Below are 12,165 nucleotides of genomic sequence, written 5' to 3'. Positions count from 1 at the left end.
TGTTCTCCATTTTTTAATGTGTGGAATTATATGCCAATAATATATCAATAGCAATGGCCTACTACTATATATACTGCGCACGACAACTAAAATGCACCACAGTTATGGATGGATAGTATACTTGACGACACAGGTGGGTAGAGCAGTGGCCTACTGTACCGTACTGCTATATATTATATACTGGCGGTCAGCAAAATTATGCACTGCCCTCCTACTATATATACACTGCACCACTTAAATGCACCACAGGGATGGATGGATAGTATACTTGACGACACAGAGGTAGGTAGAGCAGTGGACTACTGTACCGTACTGCTATATATAGTATACTGGTGGTCAGCAAAATTATGCACTGTCCTCCTACTATATATACACTGCACAACAACTAAAATGCACCACAGGTATGGATGGATAGTTTACTTGATGACACAGAGGTAGGTAGAGCAGTGGCCTACTGTACCGTACTGCTATATATTATATACTGGTGGTCAGCAAAATTATGCACTGTCCTCCTACTATATATACACCGCACAACAACTAAAATGCATCACAGGTATGGATGGATAGTATACTTGACGACACAGAGTTAGGTAGAGCAGTGGCCTACTGTACCGTACTGCTATATATAATATACTGGTGGTCAGCAAAATTATGCACTGTCCTCCTACTATATATACACCGCACAACAACTAAAATGCACCACAGGTATGGATGGATAGTTTACTTGATGACACAGAGGTAGGTAGAGCAGTGGCCTACTGTACCGTACTGCTATATATTATATGCTGGTGGTCAGCAAAATTGTGCACTGTCCTCCTACTATATATACACTGCACCACTTAAATGCACCACAGGGATGGATGGATAGTATACTTGACGACACAGAGGTAGGTAGAGCAGTGGCCTACTTTAACCGTACTGCTATATATTATATACTGGTGGTCAGCAAAATTATGCACTGTCCTACTATATGTACACTGCACCACTTAAATGCACCACAGGGATGGATGGATGGATAGTATACTTGACGACACAGAGGTAGGTAGAGCAGTGGCCTACTGTACCGTACTGCTATATATTATATACTGGTGGTCAGCAAAATTATGCACTGCCCTCCTACTATATATACACCGCACCACTTAAATGCACCACAGGGATGGATGGATAGTATACTTTACGACACAGAGGTAGGTAGAGCAGTGGCCTACTGTACCGTACTGCTATATATAATATACTGGTGGTCAGCAAAATTATGCACTGTCCTCCTACTATATATACACTGCACCACTTAAATGCACCACAGGGATGGATGGATAGTATACTTGACGACACAGAGGTAGGTAGAGCAGTGGCCTACTGTACCATACTGCTATATATTATATACTGGCGGTCAGCAAAATTATGCACTGTCCTACTATATATACACTGCACCACTTAAATGCACCACAGGGATTGATGGATAGTATACTTGACGACACAGAGGTAGGTAGAGCAGTGGCCTACTGTACCGTACTGCTATATATTATATACTGGCGGTCAGCAAAATTATGCACTGCCCTCCTACTATATATACACCGCACCACTTAAATGCACCACAGGGATGGATGGATAGTATACTTGACGACACAGAGGTAGGTAGAGCAGTGGCCTACTGTACCGTACTGCTATATATTATATACTGGTGGTCAGCAAAATTATGCACTGACCTCCTACTATATATACACTGCACCACTTAAATGCACCACAGGGATGGATGGATAGTATACTTGACGACACAGAGGTAGGTAGAGCAGTGGCCTACTGTACCGTACTGCTATATATTATGTACTGGTGGTCAGCAAAATTATGCACTGTCCTCCTACTACTGCGCACAACAACTAAAATGCACCACAAGGATGGATGGATAGTATAATTGACGACACAGAGGTAGGTAGAGCAGTAGACTACTGTACCGTACTGCTATATATTATATACTGGTGGTCAGCAAAATTATGCACTGTCCTCCTACTATATATACACCGCACAACAACTAAAATGCACCACAGGGATGGATGGATAGTATACTTGACGACACAGAGGTAGGTAGAGCAGTGGACTACTGTACCATACTGCAATACTGGTGGTCACTGGTCAGCAAAATTCTGCACTGTCCTGTCCTCCTATACTACAATGCAGCACAGATATGGAGCGTTTTTCAGGCAGAGAACGTAGATATTTTCAGCACACTCAGCACAGATACTTGCAAGCACACTGAGCACAGATACTTGCAAGCACACTGAGCACAGATACTTGCATCACACTGAGCACAGATATTTGCAGCACACTGAACACAATTGAGAGGACGCTGCACGTCCTCTCCCTATCATCTCCAATGCACGAGTGAAAATGGCGGCGGCGACGCGCGGCTCCTTATATAGGATACGAATCTCGCGAGAATCCTACAGCAGGATGATGACGTTCGGGCGCGCTCGGGTTAACCGAGCAAGGCGGGAGGATCCGAGTCTGCCTCGGACCCGTGTAAAATGGGTGAAGTTCGGGGGGGTTCGGATTCCGAGGAACCGAACCCGCTCATCACTACGTGGGAGGCACAAAAGGCATTTGGATGTGCAGAACACTCTTCATGAATGTCTGAACCTCAGGGTGGGAAGCTAATTGTTTCTGGAAAAAAATGGACAAGGCCGAAATCTGGACTTTTAAGGAGCCCAAACGTAGGCCCACATCCACACCTGACTGTAGAGAAAGGAGAAAACGTCCCAGTTGAAATTCCACTGCAGGAAATTTCCTGTTTTCACACCACGAGACATATTTTTTCCAAATACGGTGGTAATGTTTAGACGTTACCCCTTTCCTAGCTTGGATCAGGGTTGGAATAACCTTGTTCGAAATGCCTTTCCTGGCTAAAAATTGACGTTCAACTTCCATGCCGTCAAACGTAGCTGCGGTAAGTCTTGATAGATGAACGGCCCCTGTTGTAAAAGATTCTCTCACGGAGGTAGAGGCCACGCGTCCTCCAGGAGCTACTCCAGTAGTTTCGCGTACCAGGCCCTTCTCGGCCAATCTGGAGCAATGAGAAGTGCTTGAACCTTTTCCCTTTTTATCCTCTTGAGAATTCTTGGGATTAGTGGAAGACGTGGGAACACGTAAACCATCTGGAAAACCCATGGAGTCACCACAGCATCCACCGTCACTGATTGTGGGTCCCTCGACCTGGGACAATAGCGCTTTAGCTTCTTGTTGAGACAAGAGGCCATCATGTCGATTTGTGGAATTCCCCACCAACTTGTTAAGGACTCGAACACCTGCGGGTGCCGGCCCCACTCTCCTGGATGGAGGTCGTGTCTGCTGAGGAAGTCTGCTTCCCAGTTGTCTACTCCCGGAATGAAGATTGCCGACAGCGCCACCGCGTGTCTTTCTGCACAGAGGAGAATTTTTGTTACCTCTGACATTGCAGCTCTGCTCTTCGTTCCGCCCTGTCGGTTTATGTACGTTACGGCCGTCACATTGTCCGACTGAACCTGAATGACTTGATCTTGAAGAAGATGCGATGCCTGTAGAAGGGCGTTCTATATGGCCCTTAGTTCCAGAATGTTGATCGGGAGAATTGCTTGCTGATTTGACCATTTTCCTTGGAACTGTTCCCCCTGAGTGACTGCTCCCCAACCTCTGAGGCTTGCGTCCGTGGTAAGCAGAATCCAATATTGAATCCCGAACCGCGACCCTCGGTCAGGTAGTCTGGAGCTACCATAGAAGATAAATCCTGGCTTTTGGCGACAGACGTATCCTCTGGTGCATGTGAAGATGTGATCCGGACCATCTGTCCAACATATCCAGCTGGAATGGCCTGGCATGAAACCTTCCATACTGCAGAGCCTCGTAAGAGGCTACCATTTTCCCCAGAATGTGAATGCACAGATGCACCGATATCCGTGTTGGTTTTAGGACATCCCGCACCATTGACTGTATTACCAATGCCTTTTCCAACGGAAGGAACACCTTTTGTTCCTCTGTATCCAGGATCATTCCTAGCAACGGAAGCCTCTGTGTAGGTTCCAGGTGGGATTTTGGCAGGTTCGGAATCCACCCGTGATCTTGGAGAAGTCTGGTTGAGAGGACCATGCTGTCCAACTACCTCTCCCTGGATGGCGCTTTTAGTAGCAGGTCGTAGAGGTATGGTATGATGTTCACTCCCTGTTTGCGGAGGAGAAACATCATCTCAGCCATCATCTTGGTGAAAACTCTTGGTGCCGTGGAGAGGCCACATGGCAGGGCCTGAAACTGGAAGTGACAGTCCTGCAGTGCAAATCTTAGATACGCCTGATGAGGCGGCCAAATTGGAATGTGAAAGTATGCATTCTTGATGTCGAGAGACACCAGAAATTCCCCCTCCTCCAGGCCTGAGATCACCGCTCTCAGAGACTCCATCTTGAACTTGAACACCCGGAAGTACGGGTACAGTGACTTGAGGATCACCAGAACGATGAAAAAGCTTCGTTATGCCGTGAGTAAAATACCTAACTTTTGTGTAAATAACTAAGCGCATGCACTCTGTGAACCTTGCGCATGCGCAGTAAGCGACTAATCGCAGTATAGCGAAAATCGGCAACAAGCGAACAACTCGGAATGACCCCTTATATCGGCAGGGCTGGGCTCCGGCCACATCGAATAGTCAATGTCGGGCTGCACGGCGCATCGCACAGTGTGTACACAGCCTAAGGCCCTAAGATCTTTGAATTATCTACTACCATGCAGTTTTTAAAATCTTATTGCTAATGCACCAGTTTGGAACAACCCCTCCCTTTCAGCATCTGAGAGACATTACTATTACCCATTTCACATCACACAAATAACCTGGTATATTGCCTGGTCGACGTGTGTGAAAGGGGTATATTGCAATTTCCCGGGTGAGATGGGGCAGTCAATGGCACCTCCCTGGCACCGAACATATGTAAAGATGGTCACACTTCACACAATTCAATTAGCTGGGGTTAATTTACTGCAAGCGACTTGGTTTGTGCTAATGGAGGATGGAGCATGATCTGTCCTTCATTAATGTCTTTCCAGTGTGTACACAGAATCTGGGCTCAAGAGCATTTCTTCTGATGTCGGAGCAAATGTACGTAGCTCCAGTGTATACTCAGTCTAAGGGGGTGATTCCGAGTTGATCGCTATTGTTTTCGTTCGCACAACATATTTGCAAAATTGCAAACACGTTGCACAATAGCGAATATCCGCCCCCAACGTTTTTTTGCTATTTCGTACGCAGTATTACACAAAGTAGGCGTATGCCAAATGACATCGCACTAATGCGAACCCATCGCATTACTACAAACCTCATCGTAAAAATACAAACTTCTCGTAGATTTACACATTCTTCTTAACATTGCACACGCTTTTGCTGAAAAAATGCACAGCAATAGGGTTTTTTTCAAGTTATTTTACACCTTTCAATTCAAACTCAACAAGCCTTCCTCAATTACGAATCCAATTAGTGTAATGAATGATTGTGGTCATGACCAATTAAGTCTTCAAAGAATACCTACAGAACACTTTGTAGGCATAATTGGCCATTACCATGTTTGTTTATAAATAAGTGAAATAGATGTGTAAACTGTGCCTGGGCTAATGTTAAATCGCATATTTTTGTGTGGAGGTGTAGTGTGTGAATATATGTGTTTACATGTTTTTCTAAACAATAAGCTCCTAACTGACACAATTTGTTTGTTTGTTTGTAAATAATAAGATTAATAATCGTAAGTTTGATGTGTGTTTTTTGTAAGGTAACCAATTTCTGCTTGCCAATATGCTGTTCCTTTGTTGCATTAAAAAACACAACATCCGCTTAACTGTAAACAAATTTTTTTTTAACATATATTTTTTTTGAACAAATAAAAAATATTTTTCTATTAAAAAAATTGCTGCAGCCGGTCAACATCGGCCAGCATGGCCTGCAAATTTGCCTTTAGGCTGGCAAGGATGCCAGGCAGGCTTGTGGGATCTCCAACTGCACCATCTGAAATGAAGAGCAAAAATAAAAAACTAACTCACATTACCTATTACACAAGCAAGCCACAAAGCACACTTTAATGGCAAAGGGACTACATCATGGATGTTTGAATGTTAAAACAGTAGCATACCAACACACAAGCATGCTCAGCAATGTTTGTTATTGTTAAATTAAAAATTTAAAAAGTGTACCACACCATGATGTACATTTACTAAGATGGGAGTTCTATTTAAGATGGGACGTTGCCCATAGCAACCAATCAGATTCCACATATCTTCTAGAAGGTGCTAAATAAATGAGAAGTTGAATCTGATTGGTTGCTATGGGCAACATCCCATCTTGAATAAAACTCCCATCTTAGTAAATGTAACCCCATGCTGGGATTCATTCACATCTGGAGTGAAGCAGACTTATCTTTTTGGTGTTTGCCCTGCATCATCACACTGCATATCAACATCTTCAGAAGGACAACATATCCTAGCATGCCCACACTCCCTGAAAGCCTGCCTTACTACATAAGGTGAAACAGGTTGTTTTAAAAAAAAAAAAAAAATTTTGAGTGTAACTTTCACAACACAAATCATTGTGTCCTTAGCTTGGCTAACAAATAGACTCCTGCGACTTTAATGTGCAAATATTGTATTAACCAGGCACTATTCTAAAATTTTAACCACACAAAAAATTCCACTCAGGTCTAAATGTTTGCCATATAATGTTTCACATACAAACCGTGTTGTGCATGTAAACCTGTCCACATAAGCATTTAACCTTGTAAAAAGATTGGCCACAGTACAACAATGCAATTATTTTAATGTGTCATTCAATACTATTTAACCATTTGTAAAAATGTGTTTGAACTTGGTTGGCTGCATGGGGGATGGTGGAAGGAGTCAGGATGGGGGAAGGAGGGTCCATTTGGGAAAGAGGATGGAAGGGGGAGTAGGTTACAGAGGGTGTTTGTGAAAGATAGGGTGAGGGTGGTGGAGAGATGGTTTGGGACACAGAGGGGGAGGGGGGCAGAGAGGGGAATTGGGAATAGGAGGGGTATTGGGTCGGAGAGGGGGTTTGGGCGGGAGAGGGGGTTTTGGTAAGAGAGGGGGATTGGGCTGAAGAGGTGGATTGGGCCGGAGAGGGGGAGAAGGCTAGAGAGGGGGAGTGGGCTGAAGAGGTGGATTGGGCCGGAGAGGGGGAGAAGGTTGGAGAGGGGGAGTGGGCCGGAGAGGGGGAGTGGGCCGGAGAGGGGGAGGTGGCCAGAGAGGGGGAGGTGGCCAGAGAGGGGGAGGTGGCCAGAGAGGGGGAGGTGGCCAGAGAGGGGGAGGTGGCCAGAGAGGGGGAGGTGGCCAGAGAGGGGGAGGTGGCCAGAGAGGGGGAGGTGGCCGGAGAGGGGGAGGTGGCCGGAGAGGGGGAGGTGGCCGGAGAGGGGGAGTGGGCTGGAGAGGGGGAGGTGGCCGGAGAGGGGGAGGTGGCCGGAGAGGGGGAGAAGGCTGTAGAGGGGGAGTGGGCTGGAGAGGGGGAGGTGGCCGGAGAGGGGGAGTGGGCCAGAGAAGGGTGTTGCCCTCTTCTGCCAGCCACTGCTCGCCGTTGGGCTTGCCCTAGAATGACATATGTCATAATTAGTTTATTAGGTTGTATTGTTTTCAAAACATAATGTTTATCAAACATTGTTAGTGAGCATGTTAAATAGACATATAAAGTGATTAGGTCCAGCCGCTAGCATGTGTACCAAATCAGTACGCCGACATCAGTTTCACAAGCACTTTGCTACACAGTCAGTACTGCTTGCCATAACCACACACACTGTGTCATGTTTGTTCTACAATAGTACATTGACAGTCTGCTAATTTACACACTATATAACTTATTAGTGAAAATATGCAGTCTTTACATTAAAAGATTCTGCTAACATTCTCTGTGTTATGTAATGTAATATGAAACTTACGTCGTCTTCGTCTATTGCGGATTTGTGGGCGTATCTCCGCCAATAGGTCCGGCGTGCGCCTGCGGAGGTCGCTCCAGCGCCTCTCTAGCTGGATAATGCTCCTCCTGCTCCGGGCGCGGGTTCGCAATAAGCGGCGCACATCCGCGTAGGCCTCACGCTTTACCCTATTTGGGATAACGGGCCCTACACGGCCTACGCGGCGGTCCATTACCGCGACCAGCAGGCGCAGCTCCTGTCGGGTAAAAGCAGCTGCGCGCATGGTGCCAATGGCGTTTTCCATACATGGGCATATATTTATAGTGTATGCTGCCATTTGATTGGTTGTCAATTGATGGTGTCATCTGTAATAAACTTTATTGATATGTGTGCATTAATGTGAAATACAGTGGGTACAGTTCGCATAAGCGGTAATTCGCACCAGCGGAAGGGAAAAAAAAACACACAATCACACACACTCACATACACACACACACACACACAATCACACTCACACACACTCACATACACTCACACACTTATTGAAAAGTAATTGTTACAATCTGTGTACTCACCACATTTTTCAAAAACAATCAGCTGCACAAAGTTATCGACATTTAGGAGCATATGTTGTGTCATTTGTAATGTAAACAGATGCACAAGCCAAAACAAAACACAAAAACAAAAAAATAACACAATTTAACTGTGTAAAATTTCTTATAAATTAACAAACAAAAAAAAACAACAACAATATTCAAACAAAATACATGATAAGGAGAACATTACAGATTTTTTTCTTAAACAAAGAATAATATAGACTCACAAAACAAAGATTTAGCTGGTGTAGTTTAGAAGTTGGTTTATTCACACTTGATTGCATTTGCTAGTATTAAATAAATAATTACAACATGCATTTAACATCAATGATTATTTAGCAAATAAAATAAATAATGCATTATTTGTTAGCGTGTCAGATTTATAGGTGCTAACAATAAAAATGTTATGTGTCCAGACAATTGCTGTTTGTAGTATTTTGGCAGAGCAGTGTTTGCCAAGTAATTGGACAACAGGTGAATTCATTTGCAAAATAATTGCTAATTACGGCAGACACACTTGTAACAGTACTTCGCAAGTGCAGAGTAACTGCAGACTTACTCCTCGGCTGCGACAAGATAGCGAACATTTGTTGTGTACATTTTAACATCGGATACGCATTTCTGCTAAAAACACGCCTACTGCTGGTTGCATACTCCCACATTAGCCACCCACTTTCACGCCCATTTCGTTAGATAGCGAAGCCGAGCCTCTGTCACGCCTCCGTCACTCCCTGTTTTCGGTGGTGTAGTACGAGCAGATTTTCAGTTAGTAATTTTGCTCAAGCGTCGTATCGCTCCCTGTGCGCACACGCAGTCTACCGTTCGCGCATGCACAGTTTGCGGAATTTCGCCGTTTGCGATGCGATGAACTGCTGCGAACAACTCGGAATGAGGGCCTAAGTGTATTGCACCCAAGCACTGATAAGAACCCTTTCTCAAGTGGATAGAGAGTATCTGGGGAATGGCCGCTTCTTGTAGTCATTTCTACACTCCCAGCGGCATAACACTCTCCACCTCCTCGGATTGGCTTGCTTATTTTAGCGTCCTCTTCTCTCCACTGAACAGGTGCAGCCTGCCTCTGCATTATGGGAGATGTAGTCCCGGAAGATTGCTATGGCAACTATCAAACGCCGCTCATGCCACCTCTTAGCATGCGGGATATTACATATGTACAAGGCTGTATGAATCCTTGCATTAGCATAAGGTAAATAGTAAATCAGTCAGCAACCATCTGCACTTGCAGCCACTTTATGGGGGGTCATTCCGAGTTGATCGCAACTGTAACTTTTTGAAGCCCATGCGATCAACTAGATGCCGCCTATGGGGGAGTGTTTTTTTGCATAGCAAGGCTGCAATCGCTTGTGCAGCCCTGCTATGCAAAATTTTTTTTGTGTAAAACAAGACCAGGGTAACAGTTACTTACCATGTACGATGAATCCAGCGTTGCAGGTCCCGGAATTGACGTCTGACATCCGCCCTCCAAACACCTCGACACGCCTGCGTTCGGATCTCCACGCCCAGAAAACAGTGAGTTGACGCCTCCTGTCAATCTTCTTGTGTTTGCCGCTGCAACCACTTTCTTCGTTAGCAGCGTTGCTGCCCGGTGATGACCATCACCGGGCAATGACGCGCCTGTGCAATGTGGCCGCCGTGCATGCGCAGTTCCGACCCGATCGAATGGCTGCGAAGAAGCGCAGCGTGCGATCGGATCGGAATGACCCCCCTATGTCTCAGACTCTGGGGGATTACTGTGGCCAGAGTAATACCACTTTCACTTTTCCTCACAATGCCTTAGGCTGATAGCGGTTTATTGGATTCTTCAAACATGTATCCCTGACACCAGCATTATATAAAGAGATTATTTCTTCTTTTCAAAAGGATAAAATGTTTTTTGTAATGCGCTGTTTATTAGGGCCATAAATTACCCTCAGTGAGAGAGAAAATAATGGCCTGAAGAATAAAATTCTAGAAATTTAATTTTGCTAAATACAATAAATTAACCAAAACGATAACACTCTTTTATTATGAGCTCTAGATAAAACCTGGCAAATGGCACCAAAGTCACATTTGAATAAGCCAGTGCTACATACTGCAGCACAACCTGTATAAGATGTAGTATTCCATTTTATTAATCACCAGAGATATATATTTTGTGTACTCACTCAGTGAAGTTTAAGCAATGATTCATTCAGTAATGAACAAAACTTTTATGGTACAAAGTGTAAGGGTCTTGTCTTCTCCTGCACCAGGCATACCGCACACACACAATCGCTTGGCTCACTGTGGGCTGGTCAGGAGGCTCCGGCAACAGCAGAGTAAGAGGGGATACTGCCTATGGCGTTCCTTGCTGCTTAGTGTCACACCTTGCACACCCGCTGCTGAAAACTAAGGCTTGGTATGTGTCCATGGTGGCCAGCACCCAAGTCACCAGTGATAAAATGAGCTCGTCATCATTTGCAGCAAGATGAAGATGTCATGAAAGTGTTAACTGACAAAATTCTGTTCCTGACTGTAAACCTCTTCAGCTGTCTTTTGGCTTGTTACAGTTCTATACATATATGTTAGCTGTCTCTGTCACTCGACTCCAGAGCTCCACAATTACCAACACTATGATATAAGACATTTTCCCAAACTCTTCCTACCTTATATGAAAGTTGCTTAGGTAGAATGTATTGCTTGTTCCCGGGTGGTCTTCAGTTTGCCGGCTGTCGGGATCCCGGCGCACAGTATACTGGCGCCGGAATCCCGACAGCCGGCATACCGACACTTTATCTCCCTCTTGGGGGTCCAGGACCCCCCTGGAGGGAGAATAAATAGCTAAGTGCGCCACCACGCCCGCAGCGAGCCTGCAAGGTGCTCATTTGAGCTTGCCACGCTGCCGGTATGCTGGTCGCCGGGAGCCCGGCCACCGGTATACAATACTACACCCATTGCTCCCATATATGAATTTCCATGTGATTCTCTGTGCTAAATAGAATAGCAATAGGTGGGAATAAATACAGTATGTTCACCAAATACTAAACATAAAGCACCTGTCATTTATCTCATTTGCCACGAGGGAATGGTTTGGTGTCTCTATCCTCAGAATAAAGTCTTCTACTTTCTTCACCCGGAGGCTCCAGCGCTGACCAATCACGCTTCTCCACTAGCACACCCTATTGTCCGTCACCTGGGGCACGTCCCTGCCATCCCTCTGGATGTCTCTGTCCTGGAAAGTTGGTTAAATCTTCCACATCCCCCGCCATCCGATCGCACTTCCCCTCAGCTGGCCACAACAGAGCACAAGTAAGCGATTCGAGGGGATGCGATTCATGCTGATTCGCACCATCGTACCCCCTGCTATATAATGCCTGTTTTCTCGTCACTGTATAGTGGGGGCAGATCCATGATGACGCAATTGTGCCATCACTCAGGGAGGAGGGGGCAGTAAAGTAGGTAAGTATGGTGCGCTGGGGTTATACTGTAATTTCAATTCCAACCACGGCCCTTTCTGTGACTTAAGTTTATAAAGCATTCTAGACTTCACCTGCGGAGATACTCACGAATGGTTAAATATTTTCTGTAAAGTGCTACAGTACACGGTACAGTATATAAAAACCTAATAAATAAATAGTTTTGCATGTGCTGCAAAAGACTAAACAGGGGAATTC

The sequence above is a fragment of the Pseudophryne corroboree genome, chromosome 5 (genome assembly GCF_028390025.1).
Source record: "Pseudophryne corroboree isolate aPseCor3 chromosome 5, aPseCor3.hap2, whole genome shotgun sequence".
Lineage (NCBI taxonomy): Eukaryota > Metazoa > Chordata > Amphibia > Anura > Myobatrachidae > Pseudophryne > Pseudophryne corroboree.
This window is presented reverse-complemented; position numbering follows the sequence as displayed.